Raw genomic sequence first — 24,653 nt, forward strand, 5'->3', positions numbered from 1 at the left:
CAGTTAATAATGGGGGATCACATGATATTTTAATCATATTCTGTGAATTGCATGAACTGCACAAATATGGGCCATTTCTTTTGAGCTGCAGTATGTGGGAGATCAGCTACAATTTCCTGTATTGAAACACTGACTGTACAAGTAGCTTCTTTTATTTAGAAATTTTATGTTGCAGTGACCAAAGCTGCTCTGACTTTTCAGAGGCTCTAAGAGAAGATTCTCCTTTTAAAATGTTGGGAAATCTTCTCAAGTCTAGTTGATCCCAGTGTAGCTAAACCATCGGTTTGGGTCATCTGTTCAGAACCAGCACAATCTGATACCAATGGCCTTAGGATTCATGAGCTGGATTGTTCTCCCTTTGCCAACAGTCTTGATTGGGAGTTCAGGATTTATTAATTTCACTGGGGGTTGTTAGACATTGGAATAGGTGACATAATTACTTTGTAATTTTTTCTCCTTTTTGTTTAAAGTCTTAATGTTCATTTTTATAATCATTACTTTTTTTGTTTTTAACTAATCAATTCAGTTTTAATGGGCCATGAATGTCCAACTATCAGTGATGTTTATAAAACTGTATAATTATATAATGTTATACACAATGAGTGGTTGACAGTCAGCATGGACTCACTGGGCCAAAGTAACTGTTTCTATGCTGCAGGTCTCTGACACTATGACTCAATGAGAAAATGCAGGACCATTAAATAAACTAACAGCATTTGTGAAAGAGGAAACTGATGTATCATTTCAGATCAAAATACCTTCATCAGAACTGGAAAAAAAAGAGAAGGCAAACAAGTTAGCAGAGTTGGGAGGTGGGGGAGGGAATTGGATAGGGTGTGGCCAGAGTCTCTGTACCATCATCTGGTAGATGAGTTAATGAGGCAGTTAGAGAGGGAAAAAAATCGGAAGAAAAAACCTCTGAAAGAGAGTAAAAAGCATAGGTGTATATTGCTGACAAATTGCAGTAGTTTAGACTGTGTTAACAGAGAGGGAAACTGAACCAATATCATAAAAAAGATGGCTTTTGGCGAAACAGGCCATTTTGATACAGGGAGTTACCTGAAGGAACAGCATTTAACATTGAGTCCAAGAGGCTGCAGCTTGCTGAATGTAGGATGAAGTACTTTTCTTGAAGCGAACATTGGGACTTGTTATGATAATACTGGAGGCAAAAGACAGATAGGTGAGAGTGGGAGTTGGATAGAAAATTAAAATGGCTGACAACAGGGAATTGAAGTATTACTGATACTCCAAAGCAGTTACTAAATCTGTACGTAGTTTCTCCAGTGTAGAAAAGACCATATCCTGAACACTGAATACAGTTTACTAGTTTGGAAGAAGTGCAAATGAATTGCTGCTTCAGTTGGATGGTAGTAAGATGAAGAAATTTTATACATGTTTGAATTGATAGCCTTCACAGGTGACAACAATCTGTTACTAGCTTTGGTTGTCACATATATTGAAGGGTTGTAGATTCATACATTATACAAACAGATCCTTCAGCCCAGCTCATTCATGCTGACCAAGGATGCTCATCCAACCTAGTCCCAGTTGCCTGCGCTAAACCCTTCTTATCCATGTACCTGTCTAACTGTCTTTTAAAAGCTGCTAATATACCTACATCACCCGCTTCCTAGCATGGTTGTTGCTTGAAATGCAGATGTCATGTGAACCTGACCACTAAACTCTAGAGTTTGGAGACTAGAAGCATCCAGCCCAGGTCTGTGAGGACCACTGAATGCAGTCCTGGACAGGGAGATCAGATCAATATAAGACCATAAGATACAGGAGCAGAATTAGGCCATTTAGCCCATTGAGCCTGCTCTGCCATTTTATCACAGCTGATCCAGTTTTCCTCTCAGCCCCAATCTCCTGCCTTCTTCCTGTATCCCTTCATGCCCTGACCAATCCAGAATCTATCAACCTCCACCTTAAATATACATGAAGACGTGACCTCCACAGCTGCCTTCACAGGCAAAGAATTCCACAGATTCACCACTCTCTCTAGAATTTCCTCTTTATCTCCATTCTAAAAGGACAGCCCTCTATTCTGAGGCAGTGTCCCCTGGTCTTAGATTCTCCTGTCATAGAAAATATCCTCTCCACATCACTTCTATCAAAGCCACCCCTTTGAGAGATTTCAATGAGGTCACCCCTTATTCTTCTGAATCCTAGTGACTACAGGCCCAGAGACATCAGATGTTCTTCGTATGACAGGCCATTCAATCATGCAGTCATTTTCATGACATATTGTGATATATTTAGAAAGTGGAAAGATGAGGAATGAGCATTTGCCAGATTTGAGGTGTTAAACCTGTAGTTCAGTTGTTCATGATAGGTCAATGTGGATATGTAGCAACACAAATTTTCCATCAGACCACACAACTGTACAGTGAAACAGTACATTGACAGGAGCAATATACTTAACGGAGAAATATACCTGCTGCTTGTTTCTCATACTTGGGCCACAAATTCATCAGGACATCAAACATGAGTGGAGGCGTTATTGTTAGGACAGTGATTGCCAATTTGGTTTCAGGGCTCAGAAAACATCTGAAGTTATGCACTGGTTATGGTTAGGATTTACTCGCACACCCCACGGAAGGTCAGAATCACAGTGAAGGAGCATGATTACCCTTCTGATCTCCTCTGTCTTCAATTATTGGCGCTGGTTTAGGATGACTAGATGATGCTGATAGGTTCAGTAGTGTCATTACATCAGTGTATCTTATGTGTGGAGAACCCAGGATAGAAATTCCAGAAATGCATTGTGATCTTAGGTAAAGATTTGTTTCATTGTGCACTGTTCATTAGCATTTCTGGGCATTAATATCAAATAGACTGTGAAAGCTGAGGTGGTCCTGCAACCATACCTTGTCTGGACTAGTCTAATCTAAGCTGCGGGCCTAAATCAAAAAGCAAAATACCACAGCTACTCAAAATTTAAAATGGAAACACAATTGCTGGAAATACAGAGGAGGCCAGGCAGCAAATGTGAAGAGAGGAACCAAGTTAATATTTTAGGCTGATAACATTTTCTTTAGAATTTGAATAATGTTAAACTTGAAGGAATGAAGGGATGGAAAGAACAAAGAGAATGTCTGTGCAGAGTGACTAACAAAAGATAGATAATTTTTGATTGGCACCCCCTAAAAGAGGGTTTGAAAACTTGTTTGAGATCCCTAATCAGCGTGGAAGATGTGTAGATAGAGGGAGGACAGAGGAGGGAGAAAAATCTACTGGAACAGCAGAACACAGACCATGGCAGTTGCTGGAAATTTGAAGAAAAGAAGAATGGACAGAAAACTCAGAAGGTCAGGCAGCTTCTATGAAGCGAGAAATACTGCAGGACGTTAGAACTGCCCAGTGGTTGAAAAACAAAAAATGGAACTGCCCTGGTTAACTGAAGAGTAGGTGCGAGGATCTGCCATTCTTGCAAAATATTACTTCCTGCATTATGGATGTTTATTTTCTGAAATAACCTTTGGTCTGTAAGCTTATTAATATAAATCTAAGTGTGCTACAACCAAGAGTTTTCCTTTATCTACATCACATTCCTTCTTCAGAGAACTCCAATAAATTGGTCAAACACAATTTTCTTTTCACAAAAATAAGTTGATTTAGCCTGACTACCAAGGCCTCTAGTGAATTTGTAGTATTGTATTTACTTTAAAACATTGCTTATATTAAGACCAGTTAGAATTTGCCAGTCTTAACACAGACAAATCAAATATCAGATTTGACTCACAAGTGTACAAAATGTAGGTAATACTTGGAAATATTGCCTATATTAAATTTTATAAGTCAATGTTTAGGAAGTTATTAAGTTGTGAAATGTAAGTTGTAAAGCAAACATGTATGGTTAAATGGGTGAATCTATTGCTAGATTCTTGACTCTGATTTAAAAAAGAAATATGGAGGGAGCAGGATTATGATCACTTGGAAATCCTGGACAAGTAAGCACATGTCTTGCTAAAGATAACAGGTTGGGAAATATTTTTTGTATTCTGGTGCCTTCCAGGCAACTGGACAGATGGAGAAGTTAGCAGTCTGCCAGTTGGGAAGTCTAGCAACTTGTTTGAAAATCTGCTGAGTCCAAACTCTGCATTTAAAGAGGTTAGGGATTGGTGTGTGTGTGAGAGGGAGCTTATGGCATGCTAATGGGGGTACTGTTCTGGTTTGGTTGGTGTGGGTATGGGGAAGTGAAACGGCATGAAAGTTTAAGAGAAGCACGTATGCTTTTCTTGGCCAACAACCTATGCTGGAAAAGCCTTCTAGTTCCAGCAGCATAGCCCACTTCATTTACCACATTACAGCACCAGGATTGGGGTTCAGTTATACCACTCCACTCTGTGTAAAGAGTTTGTATGTTCACCTCTTGACCACTTGGGTTTCCTCTGGAAGTTCTGGTTTATTTTCGCATTCCAGAGAAATACGAGTTGGGGTTAGTGAGTTGCCGGGCATGCTGAGGCGACACTTGTGGGCTGCCCTAGCACATCATTGATGCAAATGACTCATTTAACTGTACGTTTTGATGTTTCAATACACACGGAAAATAAAGCTTATCTATTATCTCATCTATTCATGAGCCTAGTGAACCCGAGCCTGTAGTGATAAACTGAAGCTGCTGCTAAATGCAGCATTTTTAAAAATAATTCAGTTTTCTCAATCTGAGTATTGCTGGCAAAGACATTATTTATTGTTGTCCTGAATAGATATTTATTGTAAGAACAGTACGGTTAATTATTAGATATGTACCATTTGGACATCAGCTTCAGGCAGATTCTGCACCGCTTATTAACACCTTCAGTATATTTAGTTAAGGATACATGCACATGCCTGCAAATTAAAAAAGATGTGCCTGTGTAAAGGTATGTTATACGATTAATTCATTGTGGGCTAATGGACATTTTATTTGTGGCCTCTGCTTGAGACATCATGCAGAACTGGACAGACCTTGTGCCTTCAATGACCTTTCTTTCATACACTTCACCTATGCAGATGGGATAAGAAATTTCATGCCTTCACAGTTTTTTGCCAATATTAAGAGGGATTCTTGCCCAGAAATTTAGCAGCGTTATGTTATTTTTTTAACAGTATAATACAATTCGAATTTTGTTTTCAGAATGAAACATGATAATGCCCTTTACCATGTCTCATCACCTGGAACATTTGACTAGCTGCTGTCTGTCATGAGACATCCTCGTGACTTAGGCACAGTTTCCTGTGCAGTGTACTTCATTATATTTCCTCTGGGGGAAAATAATTTACAATTGTAAAACATGGATATAAGCAATATAATGCTCCTTTTGAGTCACGTTGCCATGTGGGTGCCTGCTGTTAGGCATTCTGTCACAATAGGATCTTTACCCCACATGGCTTGCTGGCTCCACAGTCCCTCAACAATCTCCTAGTCTTTTGCTCACCCAAGTGTCTCCCGAGATGCTTCTGCCTTCCACTTCTGACTATCCCTAAGAGCTCACTATAGTCCACTTACCACCATCATTACCAAGCTTCAGATAGCAATTGTTCCTGCTGCAAAAACGAGTACACCCCCCATAATGCCAACCCCAAATACTGGGCTCCGATACTTCTCCCCCACAACAAGCCCCTGACTAATGCATTCCCGAGGCCAGGCCCTGGAAAGGAGTACTTGATGGTATTTTTGGCTATGCTATAGGCCTCAACAGCATCTGAGCTTTTACGCAGGATAGTTATGCTTTAAATTCAATGTAACAAACGTTGAGTAGTCAGATAAATCGGAGCACTTACTGCTTTTGTTTTGGGATGTTCCAGCTTTGTAAATGTGTATTGCCTTGTTAAATCCCTTAAAGTCAAGAGATTTTACTGATGTTCAGGTTTAATAGAAGCAGTGTATCCTATTTGATACTGTATACACTCAATTGGCCACATTATTAGAACCTCCTGTAGCTAATAAATTGGCCACTGAGTATATGTTCATGGTTTTCTGCTGCTATAGCCCATCCACTTCAATGTTTGATGTGTTGTGCATCAAGTGATGCTCTTTTGCACACCATTGTTGTAACACATAGTTAATTGATTTACTGTCATCTTCCTGTCAGCTTGAACCCAGTCTGGCTGTTCTCTTTTGACCTATCTTATGAACACCTACAGAACTGCTGCTCACTGGACGTTTTTTGTTTTTTGCATCGTTCTCTACAAACTCTAGACACTGTTGTTCATGAAAATCCCAGGAGATCAGCAGTTTCTAAGATGATCGAAATACCCCATTTGGCACCAACAATCACTGCATGGTCAGTCACTTAGATCACATTTCATCCCCACTCTGATATTTGGTCTGAATAACAACTAAATGCTTTTATGCATGAAGTTGCTGCCACATGATTGGCTGATTAGATATTTGTATACAGGCAGGTGTACAGGTCTATGTTATAAAATGGCCACTGAGTGTGTTTATATTTTAGTGTGGATCTTAAATTGCCTGTCGTACTTTATTTTGAATTGGAGTTAGAAATTTAGTGAGATGTTTTGAGAATGGCTAGTGGTTACTTAGTATCATAAAAAAATAATATAATGATAGTGTGTCTGATTCTTCATATATCCTGCTAAACCAGGGGTTCCCAGCCCGGGGTCCACTGTACTAAACCATTAGGTATGAAATCATTCACCATCACATGTGCAAATGGAATATAATATGTTTTACACTCCCCAGAATCCTGTACTCAGGAAAAAAAAATAAAGTTGAATTCAAATTAAAATTCTAATAGTCTTACTCATGTTTTGAAATCCCTCAATAGTTATTTGGTAATTGGTTCATTACACTGTACAACAATTTTTTTGAGGTGTAGTATCCTCAGGAATTTATGGTTATGATAGACTGCTTGAAGCTCAACATAAATATAATTTTATACTACTTGTATCATGGAGGAATTTGGAGAAACAAGAAATTAACTTTTAATGAATATAATGTGCTTTATTACATAATGGTGCTGCCACTGCAACAGTTCAACTAAACTAAAAACGTTTTGTTGATGATTTTCGATTGTACTCAGTGTCTGAGACAGGAAGAAGTCTAAATGGGAATGCAGAAAATGAATCTTTAGTGATATGTTGCAATTTATGGTTTTGTATGCTTGAAGCATGTTGACAATCAGCATAGTTTGGTGCTCTGTAGGTACCGAGAAGATTTTCAGCAACATCTTTGAATGCCTTCCATGCAATTTTCTCCAGTCCCATGAGAAGTTATTCAAATTGCCTGTTGTTGATGACCTGTTTGATTTGACTTCCTTAATCTTGCCATTAGTTATTCTGGGAAACACCTGTCTCAAATATCGAAATCCTTCACCTTCCTTGTTCATCACTTTCACAAAACTTTTCTAAAGGCTCAGTTTTATATGAAGAGGAGGCAAAAGTATTTTTGTTGGGTCTACAAGGAGCTTATATGCCACACTTTTCTGCTCTAGAACCAGCTGGTTACGGAGTGGCCAATCCTTTTTAATGTAATGAGATTCTTTAGCGTAGTTGTCCCATTCACAAACGAAACAACAGTACTTGGTATATCTGAGCTGCATTCCTAGCAGCAGTATTACTACTTTCAGGTCACCACAGATGTTCCATTTGTAGTTGCTGTATTCTGTGCTTCATCAAAACTTCCAAATTTCGGTAGTTTTCTTTCATGTGTACTGTATAGCCGATTGGCATTAAAGGGCGGACATTGCCGTTGTGTAATAACACAGTTTTCAGGCTGTATATTGGAGACTCAATAAAAAGACACCATGTTGTGGGTCATGCTTGTAACCCAAGCTTACCGAGGCATGCCTGGAGAAGATAGAAAACCTTTCAGCTTACCTCGTGGGCAGCATTTTAATTGACTTGAATTATGAATTGAAATAACAATTATAGGCGATTCCAAAAAAACTGGTGCAGGATAGAGAAATTTCATGATCAGCAGCCTAAAGTCCATAAGATACACTCAAAAGTATTCAGGGAGCAAAACCTATGTTTTCTAGTGTTATTGTCACATATACCAAGATATAGTGAAAAGCTTGGCTTTGCATGCCAGCTCTACAGATCACTCCAAAACACAAGTACATCAAGGTGGTACAAAGGGAAAGGCAACAATAGAATGCAGGACTCAGTGTTGCAGTTATCTTGACAGAGTAAGTGTTACGCAGGTAGACAAATGGAGTGCAAGGGCTACAACAAGGTAGACTGAGGGACCAAGAGTTCCTCTTTGTTGAACAAGAGGCTCATTTAAGAATCTGATAACAGCAGGATTGCTTCAAGCTTTTGTACCTTCTGCCTAAAGGAAGGCGAAGAAGAAAGAATGACTGAGATGGGAGCGGCCTTTAATTATATTGGCTGTTTTCCCAAGTGTAATCAGAGCCAATGAAGTGGAAGCTGGTTTTTGTGATGCACTCATCTGTGTTCACTACACTGCAGTTTCTTACAGTCTTACCGCTCCTCATCTTTGGAAACTCTTCCAGTCTTAGAAACCTCGGAAATATCTCCATTCATTTGACTGTAGCCTCCTGAGCATCCTGATTTTAATCATTCTACTTTAGATCACTGACTGCCTAGGACACAAGTTTTAGATCTCCCAACCACCATTTCTCTTTCTTTAAATCACTTTCTAATTTTTTTTGTACCCAGGGCAAATTTTGTCTGGTGATATTCATGTGAAGTATATTGGATGTTTACTATGTTAAAGGTGTTAAATACAATCTGCTGTTGATGCCGTTGGGAAACCAATGTAATTTAAATTCAATGTTAATCAGATTCATCACCGCAGCTTTCATATTGGAGCAAATTTACTGTATATTGTATGATATTTGATGGCAAGAGTCGTTAGTGCAAGTGATGGCTAGGGATTGTAGGTGGAATACCTCCCCACTTTAATTTCCGAACCTCTGCTGACTGAAGTGTTAAGTGGTGAAGATGATGTTTAAGCCCAGCAAGCAGGAAGCAGATTTCTCAGGGACATGAGGACATAGCCTCGTATTGTATATTGGGTAGATACCAAGTGGCAGAGAATGGGCAGATTTAGAGCGGCTCAGGAATTTGATGTGGGGTCTGGAGTGGAGCTTTTGTGTAGTCTGGCCTTTGAGGAATCATGTTGACATGTTAGTGCCTTATCATAGATTTCACTCGGATATTTTGCACAGTGCTGACCTCCTGCGATTTAAAATGAAAACTACATCATTATTCCTTCACATAATCATGCTGAGACTTTCGCAGTTCAGTTAAGCAATAGTCTGGCAGTGATGGACAACCTCTACGACTAGTTTTCTAACATTTAATCTGCAGTATATAAAGAATGCAAATAAAATCATATTGCAGTAATTTTAATAGAGTATCTGCCTTTTATCTGCAGGCAGATGGGTTAAATTCAGACTTTATTTCCTTGTTATGTCGCTTCTTCTTTTGTTCTTATTGTAATACTGTGTTGATTAGTTTTACACGAGCTGTTGTGCTGGGATGGTATGAGATAAACTGATGATTTAGATTAAATGTCCAACACCTTGAGGAATAGAATCTCTGCATCAGTAATCTGTTTATTGCATTTACATACCTGTGAATCTAACTCCAGTAATTTGAGTCATGTTTAATTATCCATTTGGAAATGCGGCAAGTAGTCAAAGCTACCATGCTTTTGTCAGGGGAGATCCTGAATCTGATTGATCACATTTTTTACTAGAGGTAAAAAAAGGATTGATCTGGGCAGTGCTATTGATGTGTTCATAATGGACCTCAGTAAGGCATTTGACAAATGAGGTGCTGGCCTAAAAGCTTGGAGTGCATGGGTTGCAGGAAATAATGACATTGAATTCATAATTGACCTTGTGAGAAGATGCAGAGAGCGAGGGTGAATGATTTCCTTGAGATTGGAAACCTTTGACCTGTAGGGTACCACAGGGATTAATGCTGGGACTCTTACTCTTTCTTATATAAATTAATGGTTTGAATATTAAAGTCCAAACTGTTAATATAATAAGGATTATGAAATAAGCTGTAGAAAATTGTAAACTTAGTTAGCTGTATCATGAGCACTAGCCTGTCTAGTATCCAGGACATTTTCAAGGAGCGGTGCCTGGAAGAGGTGCATTCATCATTAAGGACCCCCACCACCCAGGTTATTGCTACCATCAGGAAGGAGGTACAGGAGCCTGAAGGCACACACTCAATGATTCAGGAACAGCTTCTTCCCCTCTGCCATTCGAGTTCTGAATGGACACTTAACCTGTGAACACTACCTCACTACTTCTTTTTTATTTTTGTACTACTCATTTAATTTAACTATATTTTTATATATACGCGAGGAAGTTCGTGGCCTAAGGTAGAAGGCGTCAATTTTAGAAAACCTAGCACATTCATTTTTCCTACATTTACACACTTAATCCAGTGGTCGTGGAGCATACGGATCCCTTCTTTGTAGAAGTCGGCTTCTTGGACCTCCAGAAGTGGTCCACAGCAGGGGTGATTGATAAGTTTGTGGCCTAAAGTAGAAGGAGATGAATTATTAACTTCAAACTTCCTGCATTTTCACTCAAAGACTTGAACTGTACGTGCATGTAACAAGAGCTGTATAACTCATCTCCTTCTACCTAAGGCCAAGAACTTATCCATCACCCCTCATAATATTTACAATTAATGATCAGAATCAAAATCAGATTTAATATCACCAGCAAATTTCACGACATGTGCTGGTGATATTAAACCTGATTCTGATTCTGATTATGCTAGTGGTGTCCACATCTGGGAAATGAATATACAGTTTGGAGATATGATTAGTAAGTTTGCAGATAACATAAGTTGTTGTTGATAGTGAGGAGAGTCCTGGATTACAAGATATTATTGGCCGTTTGGTAAGAAGAGCAGATGAATGGCATGTATAACTTAATCTTGATAACAATGAGATCATAGAGTCTTAGCACTCAAAGCACAAAAAACATCTAGTCTGTGCAAAGATAGGAGAGGCAGGTACTGTTGAGGAAGCAGGGAATCTGCAGAAATACTTGGACAAGCTTAGGAGAATGGGCAAAGAAGTGGCAGATGTAATATAGTGTATGGCCACAGACTTTCGTATAAGGAATAAAAGCATAGGCTATTTTCTAACCGGGGAGAAAATTCAGAAATTGGATGCAAAGGTACTTGAGAATTCTCATCCAGGATTCCCTCAAGCTTAACTTGCAGGTTGAACTGATGCTATGGAAGACAAATGCAATGCTCACATTCATTTTGCGAGGACTAGAATATAAAAGCGTGGATATAATGCTGAGGCTTAATGATGTATTGGTCAGACTGCACTTGGAGTATTGTGAGCAGTTTTGGGACCCTTATCTAAGAAATGATGGCAGGCATTGGAGAGGGTCCAGAGGAGTTTAATAACAATGATCCTGGGAATGAAAGAGTTAACAGTTGAGGGACTTTTGATTGCTCTGGGTCTGTACTTGCTGGAGTTTAGAAGAATGTGGGAGGATCTCATTGAAACATATCAAATATTGAAAGTCCAAGGTAGAGTGCATGTGAAAAGGATGTTTCCCATCGTGGGGGAGTCTAGGACCAGAGGGTACAGCCTCAGAATAGATAGATAACACTTTAGAACAGAGATGAGGAGGAATTTCTTTAGATAAAGAATGGTGAATCTGTGGAGGTCATTGCCACGGATAGCTGTGCAGGCCAAGGCATTAGCTATATTTAAAGAGGAGGTTGATATGTTCTTGATTACTAAGGGCATCAAAGGTTATGGGGAGAGGACAGGAGAATAAGATTGAGAGGGATAATTAATCAGCCATGATGGAATGATGCAGTAGTTTTAACAGGCTGAATGGCCTAGTTCTGCTTCTTTGTCTTATGGTCTATATGTTATAATTGAACCCATATCTAATACTTCTGTTGGCAGCTCATTCCACACGAAGCACCCTCTGAGAGAAGTAGTTCTGCCTCAGATTGCCCTTAAGTATATCATCTTTCACCACCTGTGACCTCCAGTTCTATCCTCATGCAACCTGAGGGGGAAGGCTTGCGAGCATTCACTCTATCTGGACCCCTTATTATTTCGTATTTCTCATTATTCGTATAAGGTCTCCCGTCGTTCACCTACACTCCAGAGAATAAAGTCAGAAACCATTCACTCTATCCCTATAACTCAGGTCTTTAAGTCCATGTAAATTTTTTGTCCGCACTTTCAAGCTTATTGCTATTTTTTTTCTGGAAGTAGGTGACCAGTACTGCACACATTACTCTAAATTTGGCCTTAGCAACATCTTATACAAGTTCAACAGAACATCCCAACTCAGTGCCCTGATTTATGAAAGCCAGTGTGCCAAAAGCTTTATGACTCTATGTACCATTGATGCCGCGTTCAAGGGATTTTGGATCTGTATTCCTAGATCTCCCTCTTCTACTGCAGTCATCAGTGCCCTACCATTCACTGTCTAAATATTAGTCTGGTTTGTCCCTCCATAGTGTAATACCTCACACTTGTCTACGTCTGCCATTTTTCTGCCCATTTTTCCAGCTGGCCCAGATCACTTTGCAATCTTTGATGGCCTTGTCATTTGCAAGTTTTCTGACCCTGTTTCCCACATTAATATAGATGATAAACAGCAACAGACCCCGCACTAGTGACACAGCACTAGTCACAGACCTCCAATCAGAGACAACCGTCTACTACCCCTCTCTGGCTTCTTCTGCTTAGCTAATGTTGAATCAAATTGACTACTCCAGTCTAGTCTCTCATGCAGGACTTTTGCCAAAGGGCTTGCTAAGGTCCATGTCGAAACGTCCACTGTCTTTCCTTCATCAACTTTCTTGGTAACCTCTTCAAAACTCTCTGAGATTGGTTAGACAGGACCTACTACACACAAAGCCATGTTGACTATCCCTAATCAGTCTCTGTTTATCCAGATACATATATATCGTGTCCCTTATAATACCTTCCACTGATCCCATCACTGATATCAGGTTCACTAGCCTATAATTTTCCAACTTATTCTTAGTGCCTTTTTTAATCAATGAAAAAACATTAGCCACCCTCTAGTCCAATGGCACCTCACCCACAGCTACAGATATTTTAAATATCTCTGCCAAAGTCTCTGCAATTTCTGCACTGGCCTCCCACAAGTCTGAGGAGACAGCTTGCCGGGCCTGGGAATTTATCCAGCCTAATGTGCCACAAGACTACAGGCACTCCTCTTCCTTAATCTGGATGTGGTCCAGTTGATGCAGGTGACGCTCCACAATTGGAATAGTTAGAGTAGGCTATATCCAATCAGTGGTAAGGCCCTGGGAAGTATTGAGGAACGGTGGCACTTCAGTATAGAAATCCAAGGATCTCTGAAGGTGGTACCACAGATAGCTAGGGTGATGAAGAAGGCATATAGAATATCTGTCTTTATTGTATAGGACATAGTGTTGGGGTTAAGTACAACTGTATAAAACATTAACGAGGTCACAGTTGGGGTGTGCTGTTCTGGTCACCACACTGCAGGAAGGAAGTGATTGTATTGTAGTTTCACCAGGATGATGCGGATGGAGCATTTTAGTCATGTTGAGAGACTTTATAGGATGGGTTCATTTTCCTTGAAGTGGAGGAGACTGGGAGACCCAGTTAAGGAAACAGAACCACGAAGGGCATAGACAGGGTTGATAGTAAGAAAATTCCGCAGAGTAAAGGTACGTAAAATTAATGTCATAGGCTTAAGTTAAGGGTTAAGAGGCTGAGAGGAGTTTTGAGGAAGAACTTTTTCACATAGAGGTTGAAAGCTGGAATGCACTGGCTGGTTGGTTGGTGAAGGTGGACACTTTCTTAAGATGGCACTAGTAAATGACCTGAGTATAGATGTGTACTTGATGGCTGGCATAGACGTGGGGTGGGGAGCCCAGGGGTCTGTTTCTTTGTGTTCCAGAGCAACACACTCAAAATGCTGGAGGATCTCAGCAGGTCAGGCAGCATCTATGGAGAGAAATAAACAGTCGATGAGGAGGTGTGGGCGACTGCAGCATCAATGGAAGAGGAAGGGAAATCTCATTGTTTGAAGAAGGAGGATATACCTAATGTTCGGGGAAGGAAAGTCTCATCCTGGGAAAAGATGTGGTGGAGATGAACAAACTGAGAAAAGGGAATGGCATTTTTACAGGAGACAGCATGAGAAGAGGTATAGTTAAGATGGCCGTGACCATCGTAGGTTTGTAAAAGATATCGGTGGACAGTTTGTCTCCAGAAATGGAGACAGAGAGAGATCAAGACAGAGGACAGAGGTGTTTGAAATGGACACAGTGAATTTAAGTGCTGGGTGGAAGTCGGATGTAAAGTTGATGAAATTGACGAGCTTAGCAATGGTGTATGAAACAGCACCAATGCAATCATTAATGTGTTGCAGAAAGAGTTGGGGAGCATTAACAACACTGATGACGAGTTGGACTCCTTGCAAAAGGAATCAAGAAAATTAACAAAATGCATTTTAAAACAGTCTTTGGGTTATTCATACCAGGGAAAAAAAGTGATACAACTGGACTTGCAGGGTTCCCAGTGGCACTTCATCCAAATTACTGATCTCCCTATACTGTTCTGCTCAGTACTTGGAGCAGGGCAGCAACCTCAAGAGTCACGTACCAAGCAACCTTGACTGTGTAGGAGATGTAGACAGATTACACATTCACTTATAGAACGTGCAAGTCCTGATGAACCAGATACGTACCAGGAGGAAGGCCCTGCATACCAGCAGAGGGTGTGGGGTTGTTTAGTGTCAGAAGCAATGCCAGGCCCCAGACACAGACAAAAGAGCTGAATTCCAGAGGTGAAGTGAGAGTGACTGCCTTTGACATGATGCATTATAAGAATTGATCTGGCAGTAAGGAGTGATGGTAAAACAAGTCACTGAGCATAAAAAGGGAAAACATTCCTTGCACAAAAAAAATCATTTACACTTCATTCTATTTATCTCAGTCCAAGGACATTATTGCAGGAGAACCTCAGATCAGTGACCTGGTCGCAATCATTTCAATCTTGGGCCCCTTCATACGGTCAGAATGGAGATGTTCACTGATGTTCAGTTCCATCACAACTCAACAAATGAAGCTGTCCATACCTGCATGCCGTGAGATCAAAACAAAATTCCACATATCAGGGAGCAGAAACCTTCCCCACTGACAAAAAAAAAATATAGATTATTATAGAGAGTCCTGAGCTGTACATGAATGCAGCCAGCAAAATCAAAATAAATGAAATAATTGCTGCACAAATACAGTATCTGGCTGACTTTTCTGATATAACAATGAGGCAGTAACTTGGGAAACCTGGAGGAATCTGCAAGCGCTGGCTTAGAAAATTCCTTTGACTAGGAGATTAGAAGTCAAAGTAACTTTGATCTCCAGAGTGGAAGAGTTCAGGCACAAGATTATGACTTGGGAGGAATGGAGGGGCGTCTTCCTTCAGAATGTCATATTTTGCATTGTTGATAGCATTGCAATAGTTTAGCTTAGCTTATGAATTCCCAGTGCGTTAGGGAGGTCCAGGTGGAACTGTGTCCCAGGATACCTTCTCAGCATGGGCCCTTCACTGATGTGCACAACTTTTTCTCCTAACCCAAGGTTCCCACCCCTTCCTGGGTACCTGGCCACGAGCATAATATTGTATCACATAGATGAAGTGTTTCCAGTAATATCATCACTAAAGTGCCCATTGAGTGATTATCTCAGCAACTAACTACTGGAGAAGACAATATTTGTTACCTTTAATTCACTGCGTGGACGTGAGGAAATACCTGAACCGCTGGCAGTCAGCTCTGAAGATGTCCAGTTGGTTGTTCTGGCAATGACAGAATGTTCTTAATAGCACAATCACAGATTAAAAACAAGCCCAACTTCCAAGATTCCAGCAAGACTGTTCCATTGTAGTTTCCTAAGTATGTTGGGACAGACGGGAACATGTAAGAAACAAATAATAAACGTAGTTAATGGCATACTTGATCTCTGATAACATGCCCGTCGAGTAAACTTGAAATTTTGTCACATAATGACTAAAAGTGCCCTCTGTGTGATTCAATTTCTAGGTGGCAGTCTTGTGCCAGCAAAAATATCTGTTTGAAACTATTTGTTCTTTTTGCATTAGTAGAAGACTGGTGATTTGAGAAGATACTTACATTTAAAACAACTGCGATCATTTGTCCATGAGGTATGTGTGCTCTTCACTGAACACATTCTGGCTCTGGGAGCTAGAATAAATTTTCTTTGAGACAACATGCAAAAAAAAAATGGCATTACATTTTTTAATACTTAAGCATTGAAAGGTAGGTCTTGTGTGGTGTGCATTTTTCATAAATATCAAATTTATGAATGTTATGTTCAATGGTATGTTTTGTAAATTCAAAATATTAAACTATTTCAAAGGAAAACACGGGAGTCTGAAATGCAGGTCTATCTTAGAGTTTACAGTAAGCAAGGTGCACCCATAACACATAGTAGCATGGCGATGTATGCAATTCACATATTTTAAAAATAACCTGTAATTAATTTAAATGAACAAGTATGATTAATCAACAGCATATTTACAAGATTACTCAAATATTACTGAAATATTAAATACACAATACCCCTTCCTACTTAGCTATAAATTCCAACTCAATATAGAACGTATCACAACTACATAAGCAGTTTGTTATATAATGCAACTACTATATACAGTCATCCACAGCAGAGTAATTTTTAAATTGTCTCATTCAGGCCTAAGGATTTAATTGGTGTGGAGGCTTTCTTGCTCTTGTGGGATAAAGTTTTTCCTGACAAGGGGGATCTCACTGCTTGGCAAGTGAAACTTGTGGCTGTGAAAACAATCTCAGGTTCTGGGGCCTCCTCTATGCTGGTTGTAGGAGTTGACACTGAAACTTGCAGAAAGTGATTCTGACAGTGGTAGCCACCTTTTTTCTTCCTTTTTCTTCTAGTTTGTTTATCCTGATCTTGAGTAGGTGTATTCAGTTTACTGGAGTATTCTCTTATTAATCCTTCTATTGCTCCCTTTATGATCTGATCTCTCGTCTTGGTTTCCTCACTCACAATATCATCTGATGAATCCGCTGTTTTCAAATCTCCAATGAGTCCTTTTTTTTTGACCTTCCATTCATCCAGCTGGGCTTTGATCTTTGCTCTACTTTTACAAGGAGCCTTTTGTCTCTCACTTGAACTCCATGCAGTAACCTTAATGCACATAGAATAAATTCTGGTTCTTTATACTGACAGAAGCTGAATGCTTGCAACTTTCTTGAAGCTCTTGGAACTCTTTCAACTTATAACAAAATCATATTTTGCAAGAAACTATCAGAAATTTCCTCAGGTAAATTACCTGCAAAAGCTGTTGTAGTCAAACCATTGCTTTTATCACTTTCACACTTCCTCTGACCTACATAGTCTTTCCTTGGTCCACTATGCTTTCCAACCAGAAGCACAGTTTGGCGTCAACAGCTGTTTGTTCTCTGTTGGGCAATAGTTCATGGTGTTCAGTATGGAGACCGTTGTGGCATCATTATTTTGTTGATTTGGTTTCATGTGGCTTCGTTGCAGAGAATGTGGTGTGCAAATGGTGGATGGATCTCCAATCAAGTTGTAGTTATCTCAACCAATCACGCCCCACAATGCCGATCTTTCTGTTTTTACTGTATACTAGCTCAATGTGACTTGTTGGTTGGTGTATTCCACAGTTACGAATGTCATTCCCACAGGAGTTATCTTTTCTCCAGTATAAGTTCTTAGTTGGATATCTACAGGCTTCAGTTTGGTATGTTTGATATGCTGTTCAAACTCAATTTGTGGAATGACTGAAATAGCTGAGCCAATGTCCAATTCCATTTTAATTAATTTGCTGTTCACTTCTGGGGTAAACCATATTGCTTGTCTGTTGTTAATTTTCACACTCTAAATCTCAAGGCTACCCATTCCTGTGTCATTCTCATCATTATTAGACATTTCATCTACAGCATGCAGATTAGTGCTCTGCTTGAAACTGCAATTTGACTTTTCCTTTTCTTTTTTCTGTGTAGTCCATTTATTTATCTGCCTGACATGCTCTTTGTATGTGACCTACTTTGTTGCATTTTCTGCAAGTTTTACCTTTAAACCTGCATTTGTTTGGTGCATGTGAGCCCCTGCCACAATGGTAGCACTATTTGTTTGACCAGCTGGTTTCCGTGTAGACGCCGCAATTTTGGTCATACTCACCTTCGTACAAAATGTTGTTGGAGGAACTCAACAGGCCAGGCAACTTTTAGGGAAAAGAGTAAACAGTCGATGTTTCGGACCCTGACCCTTCATTGACTGTTTACTTTTTTCCATAGAGTTGCCTGGCCTGCTGAGTTGCTCCAGCGTTTTGTGTATGTTACTTAGAATTCCAGCATCTGCAGATTTTTTTGTGCTTACGCTCAGTTTCATTCCTGACTGCAACTCAATTGTGTCTTTGTCTACAGTGTCCATTAAAACAGTGATTTCAACTACTCTTTTGAATGCAAGTTGTGCTTCAGTTAGGAGCCGTTTTTGAATGCTTTCTTGTAAGAGCCGACAAACTAAATGATCTTTCAGTGTATCATCAAGCCTATTGCTGAACTGACAATCCTCAGACAATCTCTTCAATTCAGCCACATTTGCTGAAATGGTCTCCCCTTCCTTTTGATTCCACTTATGAAACCTAAAATGTTTTGCAATCAACAATGGCTTCGGTTCTAAATATTCCTGCATTACTTTGACAATATCAGCAAATCTTATTTCTGTTATTTTGAGTGGAGCAGTCAAACTTCAATGCAAACCATATGCCTTTAAACCCAATGAACTTAGCCAATGAAAGTGAGTGCCAATTTTGCTATGTCATTTGCTTCAAAATACTGATCTAATAGCTCACTATACATGAACCAGTTACCCATTATGTAATCAAATTCAACCATCTTTCCAATGTAGCTAGCGATTTCTACTTTTATTTCTGATTATTTATCACCCAGTACTCACGCTTTATGAACTAGTGAATTCTTCCGTTTTTCTGACTTAAAAAAAACTTGATCTTGTCTTCCCTGCTGAAGAATATATGCTGCGCTGCTTTAAATTTGACCGTCTGCACTTGCTTGGTTCCATATTTTACTCACCATTTCTCGCTGCGTTTTTTTAGTTTGAACACTCTGCTACAGTTTAACAGGTTGGTAGCCATCTGGGGTTGGTTTTTAAAATGCCTTGTTACCATTATGTTTTGTAACTTCAAAACATTAAACTAATTCAAAGGAAGACATGGGAGTCTGAAAATTTGAGCTTAACTTCGAGATTAAGCGAGGTGTGCCCATATTACGTGGTGGCATGATGATGTATGCAAATCACATTTTTTTGTATAACCCACAAATAATTATTTAAATGAACAGGAATGCTTAACAACATATTTACAAGATTTCTCAAATACTACTTCAATATTAATTGCACAACAGCTTCAACTTAGTAGTTCTGCTCTAAAATACATATCACCCAGAGCATAGGGAGCTGGAAATCCTTCAAGGATGGTTATGTCATGGGCGATTTTTTTTAATATATATAAGTAGACATGAAGTTCCAGTTTCAACAGATTTCCTCCTTTGTATTCAGTTATTTCTTTTCTATGAGCTTGATAACTTACTACATATCATATTTAGGCTCATTAGAGATGAATAGCTCAAAATTGATTTTGAAAAGCATATTTATATGGTTCTGCATAGAGGTCCCATGTCAGCTTGTTCTGGTGCTGTTTGTATAAGATATTCAAGCACACAAGTGCAAATACTTAAACTGAGCCAAGTCATTAACTGTTTTCACATTATTGTAGACTAAACACATTTACTTACAGGAATTCTGCACAGTAAAAGCGCATTTCCATGAAGTAAAGGTGGTCAATAATTCCAGTCATTATTAGAATCAGTGAGCAGCTTTAAGTGAAGTTTCTGAAGAAATGGTAAGACACAATGGGTCATGGGTCATGACACAAAGATCACACCTGCACTCTGGTACACACAGCTGCACGGCTTTGGTTGTGATTCTACTCCACAACACTTTTAGAAGTCTGAACTGGAATCAGGATCCATGGCTAGTTGGCGACCCTTTATCTCTATGAGCTATCTGACTGACAAAGTTACTAAAATTCAGTGGGCCTAACAAAATGCCTCAGGACAACAAAAATCTTTAAATCTTCCTGGATGGATAACGTTAATCATTAAAATATGTTTGAGGAATGATATCCTTACATGTTGAATAAAGACCTCCGGTTTACATGAAGAATGCTGAACATAAAGATCAGGATTATGTCATTTTGCCGCTCATTCATGCCTCCTCATGGCTGATCCTATGCATCAAATCCACACATCTGTGTATTGTAGCACTGTTCTTAGATTCCTGGATTGTTATTCCAAGGCTTGGAATATTAAAGGTACTGTAAATTTGAAATTCCCCCAGCAGTAGGGAAATATAAGTTCCAGTGACTCAAGTACTGAAACTGGCTTTATTTATTTGTCAATATCTAATAGTGAGCATAAAACTACTGATTATTGCATTACCCCATCTGACTCAATAATATCTTATAAGAAAGAGAATCCAATAATGTTGTTGATTCTTAAGTGCCTCTTCCGACAGGATATTTATCACTGTCATGGGGTCCCAGTCTAATGTTAGCACTAAACATAACAATGTTTTAGTGAACCAAAGTAAGTGCACGCCAATTATTGGACATATTTGTGTTCCTTATTGTTTTCTGAATCTGAAATGAACTAGCACATTAGCTCTGAGCACCAACATAATGATTTTTAAAAAAGAAAATTTATTTTTTCTGCATTCTAAATACAGAACCTCACAGCTTTAGACATTATATTCCATCTTCTTGTCTGCTCACTTATTTCCCATCCTTTTAACTTGTCTACCTTCTGCAGACTCAGCATTTTCTCAGAGCCTACTTTCTCATTCACTTTTGAAACAGCAGCAAAGTTGGATACAGAATATACTGTTCCTTTATCCAAATAATTAATGTGAATTGATTATTGCAAGTGCCATAGGGATGTGGCTTATCACCCCTTGAGCCTTATCTGCACACTTCTGTACATATTTGTGCAGGCTTATGCCTTCTACAGAAACAGGAAATGAATGATTTTCCTTGATGACAGTGCTGAACTCTGACCTTTGACACTCTGTAGATCCTCAGCTTGGGCCACACTGGAATAATTAAGAAGCGAGGTAGTTCAGATTGGTATTGACTTATACTCAGTGGCCTCCTGTACCTAATAAGGTGGCCACTCGTGGTCTTCTGCTGCTGCAGCCCAACCACTTCAAGTTTCAATATGTTGAGCATTTAGTGATGTTCTTCTGCACACCACTGTTGTAATGCATGGTTAGTTGAGTTACTAACGTCTTGCTGTCAGCTTGAATCGGCCTGGCCATTCTCTTCTGACCTCTCTCATCAATAAGACATTTTTGCCCACAGAACTCTCGCTCACTGGATGTTTGTTTTGTTTGAGCGTACCACTCTCTTGAAACTCCAGAGACTAATGTGTGTGAAAATCCCAGGAGATCAGCATTTTCTGAGATACTCAAACCACCTGGTCTGGCACCAACAATCATTGCACAGTCAGTGTCACAATTCTTCTCCATTCTGATGTTTGGACTGAATAACAGCTGAATCTCTTAACCATGTCCACATGCTTTGATGCATTCAGTTACTGCCACATGATTGGCTGATTAGATATTTGCATTAATGAGCAGGTGTACAGATGTACCTATTAAAGTGGTCACTGAGTGTATACTCCTGCAGAATGGGCAGTCACAACATGGCTGTCTGGCTATGGCCTGTGGAAGATTACAGGTGTCAGATTAAAAACAAAAATTGGCCTCTGACTGCTCATGCTGACAGCATTGCTTCCCGGAGAGCCTTCATGGTCAGCTCAACCCCTTCTGTATTTTTTTCTTCCGCTTGCCATACAAATGAGGCTTTGCTTTTGGCTTCTCTTCTACAACTGTCAAGGGCTCAGCTACCATGACTTTACTTTGCTGATAAAGAGATAGAAACCTTTACCTTCAGCAAGCTTTGAAAACTCCAAAACTAGCTCATTTCCAGCTGAGTCTGACAAATTTTCAAGTAATTGCTGACCAATTGAAACACTGCAGGTGTTTTTTTTTCTTGCTGTTCAGACCCAACTTCCTATACAGGCTCATTATGTCTCTTGATTGCTTATATGTGAACAAATTTGACAGGAGAACCATCAAATGTTTATCTTATGATAAATAATATCATCCTTGCACATCTTTGGCCTGTGTGCAAGATGTGCTTCAGAAAGCACCATCAGTTGTTTTAGTATCTGCAAGTCACTCAGCTATTTAATCAAAATTCATGGCCTGGTAGACCTTGAAAAAAACTATTGAATTTCTCCAGTTGAGATCTTTGCCGTTATAAACCAACATAATTTTCTCTGTGAATTTTCTGTTATTTTAGTTTATATTGATATATACCATTTTAATTTAACTCTACTAATTTATTAATTTCTAATTGGAATCTATAAGTTGTTAGAAAAAGAATTTCTTTCTCAGGGTAAATCAGACATTCAACGTAGTGTCTCTGGTACTCTGCCCAAATGAACCACTGCACAGTTGGTCTCTTCCTGTGTTTTCAACAGTTTTTATACTGCACTTCATCTGACTCGGGGCTTTCCATCAAGTTCCAGTTCTTTGCATTGCTCTATAGTTAACCTTTATGCTGTGCACAACAACTAAATCCTTTCGGAGGATTGTTGAGATTAATCACTAGTGGCTTCCATATGCCTATGGTCTACCATAAAAAGTAGAAAACTAAACTGCTCATAGTATTTTTATCTCAAATTATCTGACAGTGTATTATTTAACAGTAATGTTTGAGGAAAGATCAATTTAATGCATAAATTACTGAATGTTATTTCAATGATAGCAAAAATTTAAAAATATTTTTACAGTTTCTTTTTTCATTAGATGAAAAAACAGATTTAGGTTTGCACTTAAGGTATAATGTTTAATTAATTTACATAACGTTCTTTTCCCTCATATCTAATAGTCATTACAAACATACCTACAACATATTTGAACATATTTGATGGATATTAGGTGGGAAAGACGTAACAGTGAAGTTGAACTTTACCATGAGATAATTGGAATGAGAGTAGGTCAATATACATCTAAGCTGCTTTTTTCTCGAATCTTGCCTGAAAAGGAAAACAATCACTCTCAATTGTAATTCTTCACATTTATGCATATTTACTTATCACAGAATCAACATTGTTTTGGTGGAGTATGGAAGACCTCTAGTACCTTCTGAGAGAAAAAAATGCCTCTTGATCCCACTCCTGAATGAGCCAGCTGTAGGTTTTAAGTGTACGTATTCTTACCCTGCAGCAAAAGAATAGCTTTTCTCTCATTACCTGAAGTCTCATTGTAGACTTCAGGAAGGGTAAGACGAAGGAACACATACCAATCCTCATAGAGGGATCAGAAGTGGAGAGAGTGAGCAGCTTCAAGTTCTCTGAGGATCTAACCTGGTCCCAACATATCAATGTAGTCATAAAGCAGTCAAGGCAGCGGCTGTACTTTATTAGGAGTTTGAAGAGATTTGGCATGTCAACAAATACACTTAAAAACTTCTATAGTTGTACCGTGAAGAGCATTCTGACAGGCTACATCACTGTCTGGTATGGAGAGGCTACTCCATAGGACCAAAAGAAGCTGCAGAAGGTTGTAAATCTCATCAGCTCTGTCTTGGGCACTAGCCTACAAAGTACCCAGGACATCTTTAGGGAGTGGTGTCTCAGAAAGGCAGCGTCCATTATTAAGGACCTCCAGCACCCAGGGCATGCCCTTTTCTCACTGTTACCATCAGGTAGGAGGTACAGAAGCCTGAAGGCACACACTCAGCGATTCAGGAACAGCTTCTTCCCCTCTGCCATCTGATTCCTAAATGGACATTGAATCTTTGGACACTACCTGACTTTTTTTTAATATACAGTATTTCTGTTTTTGCACTTTTTAAAATCTATTCAATATACCTAATTGATTTACTTATTTTTTTTCTCTTGCTTGATTATGTATTGCATTGAACTGCTGCTGCTAAATTAACAAATTTCACGTCACATGCCAGTGATAATAAACCTGATTCTGATTCATCTGAAACACACTACTATCAGATATGTGAGTGAGGGTTAGTTTTAGATTGTTACATGCTCAATAAGAAACAGAAACAGAAACAAGAGCACCACAATTCTACAAGGCAAATTGTGCCAAATTTAATCCAATCTACAACTCTACCCACTAATACTTTGGACCTGAATGGATCTTAGTTATGAGATCAGTGCATTTTCAAATACACTGAAAGTCTTCTAGTATGAATTCTGTATAATGAAAGAAGTCTGTTCAACATTGCAGCAGCAGACAAATGAAGAGGGAAATGGAGTTAATGTTTCAAGTCACTTCTGTTTTGACATAATTGAGAAAGATTGGGAAAAGTGATGCTCAGTCATCATGACATCACTCTAAAACAGCGCAGCACAGCAGGTTTCTCACCTCTTAGTGTGTTCCTAATCCCAAGAGAGCCATTCCTGCCTTTTTGCTGCTGTTTAATTCAGTGCATTGCTGTTTAGCATTTTCACTCCTGGTTTTTACCTGGAGAAGGT

The 24,653-nt window shown here is 39.2% G+C and overlaps 1 protein-coding gene across 5 annotated transcripts in view; it reads left to right on the forward strand.

Annotated features, from left to right (window-relative positions):
- dclk2a (doublecortin-like kinase 2a) overlaps window positions 1-24,653 on the forward strand; it is a 367,725-nt gene that overhangs the window by 64,647 nt on the left and 278,425 nt on the right. The gene's annotated exons all lie outside the window — the stretch shown is intronic.

This window comes from Mobula birostris, chromosome 4 (assembly GCF_030028105.1).
Source record: "Mobula birostris isolate sMobBir1 chromosome 4, sMobBir1.hap1, whole genome shotgun sequence".
In the NCBI taxonomy this organism is placed as follows: domain Eukaryota; kingdom Metazoa; phylum Chordata; class Chondrichthyes; order Myliobatiformes; family Myliobatidae; genus Mobula; species Mobula birostris.